Source organism: Anastrepha ludens, chromosome 5, assembly GCF_028408465.1.
Source record: "Anastrepha ludens isolate Willacy chromosome 5, idAnaLude1.1, whole genome shotgun sequence".
In the NCBI taxonomy this organism is placed as follows: Eukaryota; Metazoa; Arthropoda; class Insecta; order Diptera; family Tephritidae; genus Anastrepha; species Anastrepha ludens.
The window spans coordinates 73,440,205-73,458,409 of record NC_071501.1 but is presented as its reverse complement, the minus strand read 5'-3'; the positions used below and the strand labels follow the sequence as shown (position 1 = coordinate 73,458,409).

Below are 18,205 nucleotides of genomic sequence, written 5' to 3'. Positions count from 1 at the left end.
TAGTTGTAAACTACCTCACTACTAGTATGCACCGCCGACCCAACTAGTAAGAACTGCCGTTCTTCCATACAACTAACTGGAATTTTTTACATGATGATGTCCTATGAGCGCTTTGCTAAGGTGCAGAGGGTACGTTTTGGCACCTACCAAGAATGGACGATTAGACTTTGATTCCGAAAATATCTTCAACTCTTATGTGATGGGCAGCAGAAAACGGAAAAGAAAAAAAAAATAATAATAACAAAAATAAATAAATAAAATAAATACAAAAATAAAAAAATAAAAATTGTGGGATTGATGATATTCAAGAAGACCCAGGATGCATATGTAAATATTAAAAGGAGGGATGTAATGAGCCGAGGCGTATGGAGAGATATTGTAAAGCAAGCATTAGTTCACTTCGCGCTGTTTGATGCTATGATGAAGGTTGTCTTTTTAGATGTCAACTGAGAGATTTCGATCTGAAATATACCAGTCTCATACTAGTTCAAAATATACGAAAAAAATTCTAGTCCAATTATGGACCAAAATCAGTACTTTGAGATTAAAAAATTTAGACAAAAAATATCAAAAACTGCATGAGTTATTATGCAGACCGTGCCGGAAAAAGAAGCTTCGAGATAAAAAAAGTTTAAACTTTCTGCCTCAAAGAAACGACAGCTGCCTGTGCACATTAAACTCTCGTCGAGCAGTTACCTTCTCTATCTAACTATAACTATAGAGAATAATAATCTGTTAATAACTATAACTATAACTATATACTATAACTATAGAGAATAATAATCTGTTAAAAAAATCGATTTTGTGAAAATTCTGGACGTTTGTAACCTCTTAACAATCGATGTATTGCCATTTTTAAGCCACTATTGATGCCATATCGTAAGATTTCTTGGAAAAAGTGTATATCCGGCTGATTTAAAAAATAAGTGTCATGAAATTATTTACCAGATTATTATAAAAAAATACATTCCAACAATATTTTTGTTTTGCATTATCATTTTAAGTTCACAAACTCTTAAAAAAAGTTAAAAATAAAACAAATTTTGAAGGACTGTTAGAGAATTTTCAAGTTAAGTTATCTCAAAAATATGGCAAAATGGGGGACGGAAGATCAATTATCAAAGCACTTGCTTCAAAAAAAGTTCAAAATCCAAGCTCAGCGTAATTTACGCCAGAATTAATGATTTCCATAAAGCAAATGGGCCGCCAGCCAACATTCAAACGTTCAAAGCAGTAATTTTTATGAAAATCTAGTAGACTAGAAAAGGTCACTGCACGTTCAGGAAACTGAAATGTACACTGAATTTCATAGCGATTTTATTTCATTTTCATTCGTACCGAAAATTGTACTTACTTTGCAGCCGCTTACCTCAAACAGTACAGTTGGGTACTTTGAAAGCATTGACGCAGGGGCAGGACTTTCGCCAGACCACACTTAATTTTCTAATAAATTTTGCGAAGTGTAGATATATTTTTAGCTATTTTTGCTACTAACGAAATTCATAAATCAAATCACTTCGTGTATTTGTAAGCACAAAGATACATATGCGGGTGCACTCACACCACTAGCGAACCGAGACTCAAATAGGCTTGTGATTAGGGAGTAGAAGTGTTGCATGAGCACTTTACCTTTTGTGGTGAAAGCATTTACTTTTGGTCGGTGACTTAACACTCGGTCTCTTTAATTAATGCCTGCTGTGAAAGCTGTTAGTTGCTATTTACACTGATTTTTTCCTTTGAGTTGTATAAGTAAATTTAATTTTAATGTACGTGTGTGTATCTCTGTATATATTATCTATATAATATATATTATACATATAAGTATATATATTTGTACGTGTGTGTGAATGTATCACTGCATAACTAATTGATAATTTCCGAAGTATAAATACAAGAAATGAGGCATGCAGAGTGATGCTCGAGCGAGAAAAGGCAAAAATTACCGGGTAGAGAGCAAAAAGTGATGAGCAAATGAAAAACCTAATACGAGCGGCTGCTAATTCTGAGCAATTTTCTACAAAAACTATTAAAGTAGTGGGGTATTTGAAATATGTACGTATGCACCTAGGTGTAGGTATGCAACTAATTCAGAGTCACCAGCACATGCACAATTTGTATGTTAATAGCTGTATGGGTTTCTACACACAAATGCATCTATAAAAAAAGTTGTGTATGTGAACTGCATGTGAATGTATGTGAATAGCTATTAGTGCACAAGCACTTGGTTTTGAGAAAAAATGGCAGCCAAGTGAAAAAGTGACTGCTGCTAATTGGCTGCTTTGTTTTTGCATAAATCGGTAAATTCTACATTCACACATGCTGGCAGTTAAAGCGAGTAAAAGCTTAGATTAAACGAATTTTTCAATGTTAGATACATGATAAGTTATTTCATGCAGCAATGCCAGTGACGACCGTGGCGCAAGTGTTGTAGTGCCTTGTTGTGCTTTAATTTGATGTGTGAGGCGTACGGGGCGTATGAGTGCGCTCCAAAGTGCTGCGGCAGAACATGAAAGAAAAAGTATGCGTATAAACAATTATACATGCGTACATTTTTGTGTGTATCTGAATTAAAAATTGAAAATGAAATTGATGAAATTTTAGAAATTGTTTTGTTTCGGATTGTTTTTTTATTTAGAATAGAATAGAGTGGAATTGTGGATGGCCGGAATTTTGCAAGCACTAAAGCAATATTTCCGAAACAAAATATGCTTCCGCCGTAGCCGAATGGGTTGGTTCGTGACTACCATTCGGAATTCAGAGAGAATGTAGGTTCGAATCTTGGTGAAACACCGAAATGAAAAATGTTTGCCAATAGCGGTCGGCCCTCGGCAGCCAATGGCAAACCTCCGAATGTATTTGTGCTATGTAAAAGCTCCTCATAAAAAAATATCTGTCTTTCGGAGTCGGCTTGAAACTGTAGGTCCCTCCATTTGTGGAAAAACATCAAGACGTACGCCACAAATAGGAGGAGCAGCTCGGCCAAACACCCAGAAAGGGTGTATCCGCGTATTATATATATATGTATAAGGCAATATTTCCTATTATACTTAAAGATAAAATCTAGGTGGAGTCGAGATTTGTTTCTCGGGTGCATATTTTCCAGAATTTTTAAAAATCGCAGTAGTTTGTCGATGAGAATAGAACACATCTGATCTAAAAATGTACCACAGAAGTCTAGCGAAAGTCGGACAGCTCCAAGGAAAATCATCTGTTTTATCTTTATCCTTCAAACAGAATATCTACATTACATCGTTAATGTTGCCAATGATGACCGTATGCCATCCACATGGATTCTGTCCCTTGCTCACGCCCATCAGAGCTCGTAGTTCACATCTTTTCTGTCTGCGAAAAATTTTCTAATCACCCAAAGAGCCATTTTCAGGAAACGCTTGTTCGTTTTGTAGCTGTCAGCACTGTAGACCCAACGAAGAAATTCATAAGCCATTTAATTGCCTTGATTCCAGAGTGTTCTAGCAGAAATCCAAGCTCAAGTTCATTCCGCATTTGAATGAAGTTTAGCCTCAAGTTACATTCCTGGACTTTTTTTCTATAGATGCGAGCAGTTTCTAGGGCCCCATATATAAAAAATAAAAATAAAAAAAATATCCACTCGCCCTTGACCAATCGTGTAAAATACGTCGATTTTTGAGACTTAATGTTTAATGTACCGATTAATGGAATGATTAATATCTTGTGCTTTGTTTATTGCTATGGAGAAAGACGACCTCGCAAAATGTAAGTGCGCGAAATTAAATGGAATATTGCTGAGGATCATCGCAAGTGCAATTTTTATAAATGGTCTCTCTACCTCTATTTTCACTAATGTAAAAAACAAATACTCTAACCAAACAAAAAATATTTTTTTTTCGGTAATCATATGTGGGTTTATCGAAGTTTCAAAGCTGAAGCCTTTAAAAAAAATTATATTAACTAACCTCTTTGGGGGCATTTTTTATATGCAAAAAAACAAAGGAAAAATATATTTCTGAAAAAAAAAAAACAAAGCAAAAACACAGCTTACGATCTGGCTTCACTGATTTACGCTGTGATGCATTCCAAAAGATTCATAACTATTTTTTAATTACGCCATCCAATACAGAGAAATCATAAAACTGAAAAGTCGAGAAAATGAGCTTTAAAGTTTTCGGTCGCATCGCAACTACTTGACGCTCGTCTGCTTTTCGCTGAGTATCAGCGTCTTTCAAAATACGCGCCTATATATTGCTATAAAAGAAAACGGGTAAAAATTTACATTATTTAAAGGCTCATAATTTCCATTAAAAATACAGCACTTACCAATTATATGTGGCAAATGGCATCATTTAAAAGTCCACAAGAGTCGATTCATGAATGTGTAAATGTTGAGAACGTCGAGATTTCAATGTTTAAGTTTATTTAGCAACACTTTGCGCTGCAGCAGCAATACTTTCAACAGAACGTGAAGTTTTTGGTATGCCAGTTCCTTTTCTGTCCTCGACAGAATCGGGTTCTTTCACCAACCTTTGAATTGTCAACTCATTCAGACAGTCATTTCCACCTAAAAAATAATGGATGTTGCGTTATGTTGTTTTTAAAGATCGACCATTTTTGTAATAAATTTCAATAATTTTAACACTATTCCATCGTCTAATATAAGTATCCGTGATTAATATTGTATAATTGTATATTCGACAAATGATAAAGATGTCATTAAAACAGTAACTGTCTAAGAATTATTCACTATTGAAAATTGATGACTTTGAGGCATTCAAATTATACATATATAATGTATTCGAATGAAGTTTAAGAATTCATTATAATGAGAAAGACAAACTGTGTTGGTTTTTTTTAAGAAAAACATTTTTCTAATAGCGGTCGCCCCTCGGCTATAAGCTTAACGCCAGAACAACGCTTCCAAATTGTGGAAACTTACTTCGAAAAAATAAGTCTCTTCGGAATGAAGATGCTAAAGAAGACGTCGAAGTGTCGATTGACCTTGTTGACCTTTGCCATTCGAATACGTGTAAAATTTTACGTAGGGATCTTGGCTTACGTGCCTAGGAATACAGCTCGTGCAAGAATTGAAGCCAAACTATCACCTTTTTGCGTTGCATTTTTACTGATTTGGCTTTTTTAGATTTATTATTCGGATTTATGGGAAAAGTTAGTCAAAAATTCGACCATGTAACTCGTAGACGTGGCGGACATATGCCATCCCCCATATTCAAAAATAAATGAGATGAAATTATCTGTTAGATTATAAAAAATCTGAACCCAACTATATTTCTGTTTTGTTTTATCAGTTTAAGGAGGAAAACGTATGGTTATCTTCCACGCCTATATCTAGAATACAAATTTTGGGTATTAAATTAAATAATTAGAAATCCACTGAAAACTAAGCGCCCAGTTCTAAATTGACACTACTAAAGTTAAGAAAATACTTTCAATAGGGTGGAACATGTAAAATTTGCTTTTTGAATAGGCTATAAAAAAAAACTAATCAATATTTTTTCAAACCTTTTGTTTTATTTTGAAGATTGAACATTGTCATTTATGAATGAAAAATAATATCGTTCAAATGACTGCCACGACTGGCTTTACAGTAGGCCATTTAATCAACCCAATTTTTAAGCACATTTTCGATTGTTTAGGCTCCAATTTCATGAATGGCAACTTCGATTTCGTGTTTCAAAGCAACAATCGTCTCTGGATGATTCGTATAGCATTTGTCTTTAACGGCTCCCCAAAAAAAATAGTCCAACGGGCTTAAATCACAGCTCCGAGGCGACTAATTAATATCGGAATTTCGGCTGATTATTCGGTTTTCAAAAACGGTAGCCAAAAGTTCGAGTGTAACTTTGACAGTGTGACAAGTTGCACCGTCCTGTTGAAACCAAATGTCGTCCATGACATCCTCTTTAATTTTTGGAAACAAAAACTCGTTGAGCATGTCACGGTAACGCTCGCCATTTACTGTAACCGCGGCTCCTCGCTCATTTTCGAATAAAAAATGGCCCGATGATGCCGCCAGACCAAAAACCGCACCAAACAGTGACTCGATGTGGATGCATTTGCTTCTCTACAGTAACGTGTGGCTGTTCTGAGCCCCAAATTCGACAATTTTGCTTATTGACGTAGCCACTGCACAGTGGCAGATTTGAAGAAAATAGCGGCATAAACTCAAAAAAAAAATTTTAGCATTGCTATTAAATTAATATTATTTTCACTAAATAAGTGTTTTATCTATTTGAAAATAAAAAAATTTTAATTATTCATGCAGCCCCGGCCTTCTGGCAGCCCTGCAAAAGCAGCTGTTTGTGGCACGTGGCTTTTGTGTTGATTTTGCTCAAAAGCTTGTTTAACTTTTAATGCTCCATAATTCGCTTAATAAAATAGCTAGAGGTATTGCTAAATATGGAAAACATAGTTCAAGGTATATTGATCATTAGGTTAATGTCAAAGAATTTGTACTTGAGTGTTTTGTCTTTCGTTTCGTTTGTTATTGTTGGTATTGTTTGTAGAAGAAACCTAACCTCAACGTTCTGTGATTTGTGGACTAAATGTTACCTGCTTCTCGTTGCTACTTGCAAGTAAGAATGCAATTATTTTCCGTTAAATGTTCTTAAGATGACGCCAATAATTTTGCTTGCGCTTTTTTGCGCTTTTTTAAAATATTTGCTGATATTGCAGACAAGGTAGAGTTCAGTCACAAGGAGTTGCTTCAAATTTGGATTGATAATGGGCGCACAAGTAAAGAGCTTTCTGAGTGTGAAAAGATTAATGAAAATCTTAAGGCAGCTAATAAACTTGAAATAATCAAAAAAATTTCGAACTTTGTCGCTTATATATGCAAGTACATGCCAAAATGCCAAAGAAAAATAGAAAAATTCAAAGAGAAACATCAACAGTTCCTTGATTCAAAAATGACAATACATATTGAAAGAGCTGCTGTGAAAGAGTGTTCCGTTGGTCGTCCACGGCTGACTTACGATGAAGGCAGTAGTCGTTTAAAACGAAAGATAGCTTCAGATATCGCGACTAGTCAAGGGCACAATACAGCAATGCTTTTTCATGCAGCTACCATATGCGCCAAAAAATCAAAATGTAATGAATGTACTGACTGTATTGATTGTTCTTTAAAAGAAAATATTATCAATGTCAAGAGGAAAAGCGATTGCAATCAAAAACCAGTTCAGATGACTGCAGATGAAGCATTAGCATTTTTACTTGAAAATTCTTTCTCCAAAAAGCAGTATAACGCCATTCGAGCCATAAACCAGAAGCATGGTTGCGACATATTCCCATGCTACGACAACGTTTTTAAAGCTAAATCTGAATGTAGACCCGTCGGAATACAAGCAACAGAAACTTCAGCACAAGTTTCGTTACAAAATATGCTGAACCATACTGCAAAAAGAATAATTATTTTTCAAAAAGAAGTTTTTGCTCAATTTGAAAGCATAACCGATGTGAATTTAATCGTCACCTATGGCTTTGATGGATCGACTGGACACAGTTTATACAAGCAACAATTTGAAGAAAAGGTGCAGGACACGCTTGACCAATCTCTATTTGTCACATCAATAATCCCTATAAAGTTATTAGATTCTTTGGGGAGAGTTCTATGGATGAATTCTAAAACTCAATCAGTGCGATTTTGTAGACCACTGAAAATCGAATTCATTAAGGAGAGCAAAGAACATATTTTAGCAGAAAACAATAGATTGAAGGACGAAATTGAAAACTTGAAACCGTACTTATTCAATAATTGGTCTGGGAGAACTGTCTCTATTTCGTTTGATCTAAATATGACACTTATCGATGGAAAAGTTTTAAATGCTTTAACAGGAACGAACTCGACCCAATCATGTCCAACATGTGGTGCTACTCCTAAAACCATTTTGATGACCACGGATACAAATGCTGAAGTATTTAAGCCAAAGCCTTTTGCTCTGCAATATGGTGTAAGCCCATTACACGCATGGATAAGGTTTCTTGAATTTGCTCTGCATATTTCGTATCGGATAGGAATAAATAAGTGGCAAATCAGAGATCCAAATGATAGGGCTTTTATGGCATCTCGAAAAAAAAATATTCAAGAAAAGCTATGCAAACAAATGGGACTACACGTAGATAGACCAAAACAAAACGGAAGCGGCAATACAAATGATGGGAATACTGCTAGAAGGGCTTTTTCAAATGTTCACTTATTCTCATCTATTTTGAACTTTGATGAGGATATTCTTGAATGCTTTGGGACACTTTTGATTGCAATCTCCTGTGAATATGAAATATGTCCACAAAAGTTCCAGAATTTCTGTACGAAAGCTTCAGACTTATACATGGCAAAATATCCTTGGTATCCAATGTCGCCGACGGTTCACAAAATATTGGTTCATGGATCCCAAATTATTGCTGCTTCTTCAGTTCCAGTTGGATGCTTAGGAGAAAATGCTTCGGAGAGCCGAAACAGGTTTTACAAACGGGATAGACTGTCGCATTCTCGAAAAAACAGTCGCATTAATAATTTAGTAGATGTGTTTCACCGAGCAATTGATTCATCAGATCCCCTACTTTCAAGTAAAAATTTTTTGGATAAATACAACAACCACAATTATAAAAAATTGCCGTCAAAAGTACTCAAACTTCTCGCTAAACCCAATGTGAAAACTGACGACGAAAATCTCGCCTTAGTAGATATCGAATATGAATCAGATTCAGATTCGGATTATAAACCCTTAGATGCATATTCATATGAGCTCGAAGCAGAAGAATATTAAATAAAAGCGATATTTTAAGTAAAAAATTAAATTTTTTTTATATGAGTTATATGGGCGGTATGAGTGGGCGTGGCCTGATACGTCTGAAACTTTTTCCAATTTTTCTATATACAAATACAATCACGTGTACCAAATTTCAAGTCCTTACGGACAGTATTTTAATTTATGCCGCTATTTTCTTCAAATCTGCCACTGTGCACTGATGTGAAAATCAGAAAAGAAGAAGAAGACTCACTACTTTGGAAATAGGTTTTCAATATTTCCCAATTTTGTTCAAGCGTATAGCGTCCCATTTCGTAAATGTCAAACCTTTAAGTAAATTATGAACACATTTGACATGTCATTTGTGTTACCATTCTCAAAAAAATAAGTGGTTCAAAAAGCAAACGCTATATGGCCCACCCTGTATATCATTTATTAAAAATTTTGTAAAATTAGTTCATAAAATGCAAAGACAAAAAAAAAACGAGAAATAACATACTTTCATTTCGTGGAAATGCTACTCGTGATTTGCACAACACTGTACTTTCATATACTCATTTTTCCTGCAATTATAACTGGGTACAATAATTACCTTAGTGAGCTGGGCAGTACCATATTTGCATACAGATATACTAAATATTAAGATATATGATCTTATCAGCCTTTCTTCCAAATTAAACTAAACAAATCTGCACATCTACGTCAGCGATTTTATGGCGTAGCGAAAATATATGTATTTGCCTTGCCTTAAAATAAGTTATGGAATAATTTCGGCTACCTTTTGCTTTCTGTTTTAACTGCTTATCTGCATAAAAATTAACTTGGTTGTTGTTTACTGACGTATTGACTGAACCTGTAGTAGCTTTTGACGAGATTTTGCTGGCGCTTGTTCGACATGTTTTTTGTTTTGGCCATCAACTGGCATTTAAACCTTATAATTATACAGATTTAGACTGAGTGTCTGATTAAGGTGTGTGTGTGAGCCTTGTTGACTTGTACTCGTAAATAAGGAAGTAAAGCTTTTTATTGAATGGTTGTTTTTAAAAGGGAAAATTCTTAAAAAAATATTTGCTCCAAGCTAAAACGTGCACGGTCGTCAGAGCAATGTGATGTGAAACGTAATTTTAGCACGTAATTCAGTTGAATATCGCGTCTGTTGACAATTACCGATTTTTAATTCGTTTTCTTAATTACTGGGAGGTTGAAGCGTTTCTCCCTGATTTTTTTTTTTTATTTCAGATGTCCATAGGTATAGCACTTGCGGTTGTATTGAGGAATCACTTCTTTTTTTGTTGAATTTTATTTCGTTATACAAATTGATGGGCTATGGCAGGTGTGTTAATAACATTTTTTTACATTTATTGCCTCTGCCGCCATGTTAATTAAATGTGTGGAGCAGCTAGGTGGAGCCTGCATAAATAGACAATTCATGCTGAAATGCCATATACTCGCATGCATGACTGTGTTTGTACATTTGTGTAAAAAGTAACCTCTTAAACATTGTCGAGTAACTGCTTTTACCTGGGAGACAATTAATGAAAAATTCTAGGTTTAGTTAATTTTTATGTGTTATATATTTCTTTTCTAAACTTCAAAGAAAAAGTCTAAACTCTTCGCTCTTTGATTTTATTATACAAATATTTTTTTTTTATTAACGATTCTTATTACCTTTTTAGAAGGTTGGGGAATAATAATCCATTATTTTTGCATAAAATTCAAAACTTTATTTAAGATGTTTCGGATTGTCCGATTCGGGTCATATACGCACCGGTTTGTTATATAATTTCTTGCGATTTAAAAGTAGCTTTATAATGCCTCTTTCATAGAAATCTCAGTTCTTATTGACGCAAAACTCTAGTAATTGGTTTTCACAATTTTCTCTAATACCAATTTCTTATCACTCAGGAAGTTTAGCAATAAGTGGAAAAGTTGGTAATCGCTTGGTACCAGGTCCGGACTATAAGGTGTATGCATTAAACATTTCTAACCAAGTTCACTGAGTTTTTGGCGAGTCACTACATACGTGTGTGACCTTGCGTTGACCTGATGGAACCCCAACACTTCTTCTGTTGGTCAATTCTAGTAATTTCTGGTCAATCGCTAGCTTCAAACGGTCCAGTTAATGACAGTTGAAATCTGAATTTGGTGTTTGGTCATACGGAAGCAACTCATAATAAATGATTCCTTTCAAGTCCCACCCAATACACAGTAGAACCTTCCTTCCCGTTAGCTCTGGTTTAGCTGTTACAGTATCGGCACCATAAACACCATTCACAATTTTAGCGGCTTGGTACATGTGCCGGCCTGGTAAATGTACCGAATTTTCTTTTTGTTGACTTCTATTGTTAACACCCTGTAACTCACAACTGAATGGAAGAAACAAAAAACAGCAAAATAATTTTTTGAAGTGAAAACTTCTTTAGAATCGTTGGGAGTGATTTGAGAAAAAGTGAAACGAAAAAGCGACCATCTTGGCTACGAATATTACATATAAACGTAGCGACGAACTAAATAACTTTTAGGCCAGCGCCGACAGCATGGCGCGATAGCCGAGCGGCTAGCAATGTGAGCTTCCGATCCAAAATTCTTGGTTCGAATCACAAGAAAAAAATTTTTTTTTTTTTGAAATTTGCATAGGACATTTCTGATTATTTATTGAAAACAGGTTTTTGGCTTTTCTATTTTTGGTTTAGATACTGAAAGTCAGTTTAAGTGAATCGGTATAAATATTTCGTACATTAATTTTTGTGAGCGTGTAATTCTCAAAAGGTTTATTAGAAAATGTATTGACAAGGTAGTTTGTTGGTTGTGTATGGTTATCGCTTCTCGGCCTTATGGCTAAGATCAAAGTGTGGTATCTGTTTTTATCAGCTTAACATCTGATAGATCCTCCATCGGAGGACAACAAATGTTAAACTGATTTTTGGAAATGGGCGAAGTGTTTTAGGGGCTTGCTCCTCCTCTGCCACGGGTTGGCCCGGTATTGCAGTACCGCCGGGATTTCGACCCAAATTATTGAATAAATACAAGAAGAAATATACTAATACATTTAGCTTTGGTGGGAAGAGACATAAATTTTTATATGAATACAAGTAGACGAAAATGGAAGAAATTTGTAAGTCTGTTTCTTCGGTCCGTTTGGGTATTTTTTTTGACAACATCGAAACCAAAGCATTTGTATCATATTTTATCTATCATAAGCCACTCGTATCATTTGTTGAAATTGAAAACATTGAGGATGAATAATAATAAAATGAAGAAACAAAATATGAACTTTATAGCAATATTATAATGAACCTATAATTATCCCGCTCCTAATGCTGCTTTCGTCTCATTCTCTCTCAGTTTGTTTTACGGAAGGTTTCACTTCTATCGCGTCTAACCGTTAGACTGGTATTTTTTTTTTTAGTGTGAAATGTCACCTTGACAACGAGCTTAAACTTGAAATTGTTTGATCGATACTTTATGAGATATCGATCACTGCAGCCATCTAGATTTTTTCCCCCAAAGTAGTATATAAAATTATACTAATAAGTAATTTTTATTTAATATCTTAACTCGTTTTAAGAAGTACTTAACATTATAATCGCTTTTAGCTCTCCATAAGGCCTGCTACCGTTATGCGTTTTAAACGTCAACGAGAGGAATTCAGCCGAAGTATAATTTTTTAGTCGCTGTTTGGGAGCTATGGCAAGTCGTTTCGTTACTTCGCCCAGAGTTGGTATGCCAAGATCACGATCGAGGTCACTATTCCTTATGTTCTATGGTACGCTTACGCTTCATAGGATTTTGTGTTGCAGGCGTTGGATAGAGTGGAAATACTTTTTGCTAGCGCATCCTCGAAATTGTATACCGTAAGTCCAAGTCCGGTTAGGTTAGGTTAGGTTGTAATGGTTGCCCAGAGAGTAGTGCCCACTTGGACGAAATAGCTTGGTTCGTCCTTTGTGATACCATTGAAGGACAAAGAAGGGGGAGGAAGGAAAGGGATGGGGAGTGGTGAGTGTTTGTGGACTACGAATGGTGACTAGTCCGGGGTTGTGTTAACCTCATTATGCTGCTGATGTAGTTCATCAGATCTTTGTTATCAACACCTGCTATATCAGCAGGCGCAGAAAAGAAGTGAGAACCAAGATACTTGAATCTTAGTCCCGCGAAGGCTGGGCAGCTAAGGAGCAGGTGCTGAGATGATACCACCTCATCCTCCATACAGCTGACGCAAAAAGGACTCGAAGTAATTCCGAGTCTCACGGCATGTGTACCTCGCGGACAGTGCCCCGTGATGATGCCCACGAAATTTGAGAGATGACATTTTGTCATCCCCAGGATATCCCTCGAACGCCTCCTATCCAAACGTGGCCAGAAGGACTTCGCGACCCTACACGTTTGTGTACTTGCCCAGCGTTACTGAGTTGGGGCATAGCCCATCCTTCCAGGAGTAGAGCGCAGGTTGTCAGGGGGATCCCGATCCTCTCCTTTCGCGGACACATTGCCTCACAGGTCCCCTGTCTGGCGAGCTCATCGGCTTCGCAGTTTCCTGCAATGTCACTGTGACCAGGTACCCAAATTATCTTTATGTCGAAGAATTCTGATGCAATCGAGAGTGAGACCAAGCATTTCCTGACCAGTTTCGAATGCACCATAATAGAGCCTAGAGCCCTAATGGCCGCTTGGCTATCGGAGTAAATATTTACCTTCTTAACTGTTATTACGCAAGTAAGTAGCCAGTCAGCTGCTTCTTTAATTGCGGCCACCTCTGCTTGTAACACACTGCAGTGATCCGGTAGCTTGAATTTGAGTTTGATGGGGAACTCTTTGCAGAATACTCCTCCTCCAACCCTACCATTCAGCTTCGAGCCATCCGTGAACAGGTTAACGAGGCCCTGTCCCCAGGTGTTGCCCCCGCTCCACTCCTCCCTTGGTGGAATATGGGCGACTCACCTCTTGCATTTATGTTGGAACTTCCCCAACAGGTATGGTGGGAGTTTGCGCCTGTCCCTACAATTACGCCGGTTTTCCTGCGCCTCGCTTCAGCCAGGGCTTCCCTCAGCAACATCGGAGGTGGCTGCACCTCGTCCTCATGCGCCATATATGCCGACATCAGCCATAGCTTCCCCGCAGGACTCTCTAGGCTCACAGTCACAATGTCTTCATTGCTAAAATTAGGCAAAATAAATGCATTAAGTTCCTTCCTGATGAGCATACAAGATCTTGGTTTACCTAACCCGCTGTACGCCATCAGTTTGTATCTTTTCGTCCTGAGTCCAGAAATGCCACTGCTGCTCAGCCACGGTTCCTGGATCAGAACTATATCAACTCCACCTTGTTCAAGGTGGAGCAGTAGATTGGCGGACGCCGCCTTAGAATGCTGAAGATTTATCTGAAGAATAATCATCTTCGATAATCCTCTCCAGCATCCCAAGGTCGGTGTCCTCACTTTCCGAGGCCAGAAGCCTTTCCTCCTCCGCCCTCTCGAAGAATGACCCTATGCTAATAACTGACCCTGGTCGTGAGGGAGCGTCACCAACACTGTCAACCTCCGACGGGACGGAGTCTATCTCCATGTCCGCAGGAGCTTCCTCAGCTGTGGGCCCTTCTTCCTCCCGCACCTCCGGATGAGCAGAGGCATCCGCTCTGGTATCGCTTTGGTAGACCTTAAGGACTACCTTTTCGAAACCATAGCTGATAACCCCCTTTGTTTCAGCAAGAGAGCAACCCCGAAGAGGCAACCCCGAAGCCCCCGGAAAACTGATGGAGGACCCCTTGCTGGTACTGGCCATTCCATCCAGTACTGCTAAATTAGGAGACGCAGCCTGCGGCCTCCTACCTACCGCTTGTGACCCCCACGTTCTAGCTGGAAGTCGGTTCCGACTTCCCCTCAGGGTCCCCCTCGTGTTCTACTCTGCTAGTTGCTTCCGACATTTTGCTGCCACTGGGAACTTCAGCCCTCAGGGTAAGACCCCGGGAGAATTTACGAGGAGGCGATTTCGCCCCTCCTGTCCTACGAGAGATGGTTTTAGGACTCGGTTCCGAGTTCCCGCTACCATCTGAGGTTTTTGTTGTTTGTTTTGTTGTATTCATGTTTTATATTAAGTGGGTCCCCACTCGAAGCCGCTATCCAAGCCCGGTATTAGTGTTTATTTCTAAATAAGTAATTTGTTGCGTATTGAGCGCCTGACAATGAGCTTAATATAGCTTATTTAATTTCAAATCGAGTTCTTCTCGTTTTTTCCTGACACAAGCTTTCCAGCGTAGTTGCACAGTTGTTTGGTAGCCAAATACAAAATAGGAAATACAAAAATTCTTATAGGAATTCTACAGAATCGCTTTGTTCTATACAACTAATTGGGTTTTTGACTTTGACAATTCCTTGCAAAACCAAATATTTGTTGAAGTCGAGCCAGCTTACGCAGGGGCCAAATCTTCAAGTGGGAGCCATACTTTAGATATCTGAGAGTTGTGTTCACATGTAGCTCTAATTAAACAGTCGGGAATTGCATCAACATCGCCAATAAAGCGTATTATACTCACTTTAGTTTGATAAAGTCCCGGTTCTTGTTTAAAACTACAAAGTGGGCTCTGTATAAAATCCTTATCCTATCGATTTTAACGTGTGGATGTGAAGTGTAGATTCTTAAGTGTGTGTACTATAGATTGCCAACCCGAAGAGAAAAATTAGGCCCAATAAGAAAGGATGGATGACGGTACCTATAGAATCCGGTCTAACACGGCACTAAACAATCTTACTCAGATCGAGACAGCTGTAGAATTCGCTAAAGCACAGCTTTTAAGATGGTCACGTTACCCGTGTGCCTGCTGGCTGTACCGTGCAGGAAGCCATGTTTTTTTTGTTTTTTTTTTAGTTTTATTTTTTTTTGGGTTTTTAGGGTGTGGTTGTCTTTGATAGCATTTCAAGCAAGATCTGTGGGTGTTTTGCGCTTTAGTCTTCTTGAGTGAAGTTCCATTTCCGGTATCAGTCTCATTTCATTGTTTTTGTGCACTAGTAGTCACAAGATATGCTTACTGCTGCTTCTTTTCACAGTTTCAGTGACAGTGCCTATCCCAAGGTCTCGGTGAATATCGTCAGTTCTTATGTACCAATTTGCGTTTGTGATTGTCCTTAGCATCTTAGATTGACTTCTTTGTATGATTTGTAGGTTTGATTTACTGGCAGTCCCCCAAATTTCTGGTCCGTAGGTTCATGTCGGTCTAATTATTGATTTGTATATCATTTGTCTATTAAATAAACTAAGGGTTGATTGTTTTCCTAGTAGCCAGTAGCGGAAATGGAGAGACCTACAGATTTAGGCCGACTCCAAATGGCAGATATTTTTTTATGAGGAGCTTTTTCATGGCAGAAATTCACTCAGAGGTTTGCCATTGCCTGCCGAGGGGCGACTGCTATTAGAAAAAACTTTTTCTTTATTATGGTGTTTCAAGGAGATTCGAATCTACTTTCTCCGAATTCGGAATGGTAGTCATGTACCAACCCATTCTGCTACGGTAGACCCCTTTCAGCAATACATTTCATTATTTTCCTTTCCTTCCATTAGTTCAGCGGAAGATTACTCTAACTAGGCGGAACGGCCTACGAATTTAAAATTAGTAATCAAAGAATTTGTAAATTTGAGTTGCCTGCGAGCAAAGTCATGGTGGTCATGAGTGCTTCAATACCAGAGCTTTCAAATTTGCTCAAAACCCCTTTGGTCAGAAAATTATAATTTCGCTCACTGGGTAGAACTTATGAGAAGTTATTCCGAGTACCGCTGCTCAATTGCATTTCGAGCTGTGTGACCAACCATGGATAGCTGCTTCATACATTCTTGTTTGGAGACCATTCATTTGGTCCACCATTTTTTATACAGCTCAATTTATTTCCCACAATATATTCCACCAAAAAACTATTTTACTTCCATCTGCAATTCATCATGAAATCATCACCACAATCGTAAGTTGGGAGGTAAATCCACAAATATTGAGTGAGAAAAAATGCGAAGGTATAAAAAAAGGAGCAGCAAGGTGTCCTATGTACACGCAATGACAAACCGTAGTAAAAAATATCAAATACAACAATTGCAACAAAAATAGCAAAGTTTTTGTACATACACTTTTGTGGAAGTTGCGACAAAGAACTGCACTTAACCAAAGTGAAGAAGGATTTAATTACTCCATTTTTTTTTGCGAAACTCTTTTTGTTGTTATATATATACTTATTATGTGTGTGCAAATACATGTATGAAATATTTTTTGACCACTTTATTTAATACCATGCGTAAACAGGAGCAAGGCAAATGTTGTATAAAAAGTGACAATAAAAATATATTCGCGGTTGTGCGACTACAAACCAACTCGTTTATTATTCGACATTTCAGTGATTTCTCTGGAAGCACACATTTATTGTTTGTCAGCACATATTTCTTCATACATGCGCCCACATCAACATTTTTTGTTCACATTGCCTGTATGCATTTATTTTGTGGGGACGCTTGTACTCGTATGTATGTATTGTATGTGCGTGTTATTCGTTGCAATTGTTTTTAATTGGCCTCCAGTTTGGAGTGGGACGTTATTGTTTCAAATAATTAGACTTTTTAATGAATTTATTAAATATTGAAAACTTTTGTACACATAAATATTTAAGGGGTCCCGGTGGTCTAGAATTTTCAAAAAATCGATGTTTTTTGATATTTCGAAAGTACAGGCTTTTAAGAATATACTGTCACAAAACTTTGAACTCAGTTATCTCAAAATTACTTTTTCGGCAGGCCTTGTCAAAAAAAAGACAATTCAACCGAATCGAAATCCGAAATCTTAAATTCCAATATGTTGTTCCCAGCATCAATGGCTATCGCCCTTACTAGAATCATATTATTACAATATATATTTCAATTATTTCGTATTTTTTTGATTAAAAAACTGAAAAAACAACTCGATTTTTAGAGTGTCAAATTCAGAAACACGCCATTTTGCCAATTTTTTTTAATTCTAGTACGGCACATAGCTACAGTCATATTGATTAATAATTTTTTGGGTTTTTGTGTTTCAGATAAGTAGAAGAGCGAAAATGGACAACACCGTCCAGGCCCAAGTTTTCGGGAGGGCCAACTTCAGCGCTATTTTTAAAATTATTACAAATATTTTTTTTTTTTTCATTTTTGTATCTAAAAGAAGCTAAATAAAAAACATAAAAATTTAAATATCCTTTTTCATTTTTTTATTGTTAAAAAAGATTCCTGAAAATACCCTAAATTTTCGAGCTCTAGATCACCGGGATCCCTTAAGCGTATCGTAGCTCTAAAGTGAAATACAAAGTATGAAATATTAAAATAGAAAGTCCAATTTAAGATTGTAGTCAAAGCATGAGCGTTTTGTCCACAACAACTTTCTGATTTCACCTTTCAAACAGCTTACCTGATGAACGAAGTTTTAGATCTCCTTATTTTAGAATATTGCTCTCAAACGGTTTG

The 18,205-nt window shown here is 37.1% G+C and overlaps 1 protein-coding gene and 1 non-coding gene across 3 annotated transcripts in view; both read left to right on the top strand.

Moving 5' to 3' along the window:
* The window catches only part of LOC128863153 (uncharacterized), a 120,179-nt gene that overhangs the window by 8,104 nt on the left and 93,870 nt on the right, over window positions 1–18,205 (top strand). The window lies entirely within an intron of this gene.
* On the top strand, window positions 11,560–11,757 carry LOC128865479 (U2 spliceosomal RNA). Its single transcript, XR_008454818.1, has one exon. It is a non-coding gene; the product is annotated as a U2 spliceosomal RNA (small nuclear RNA).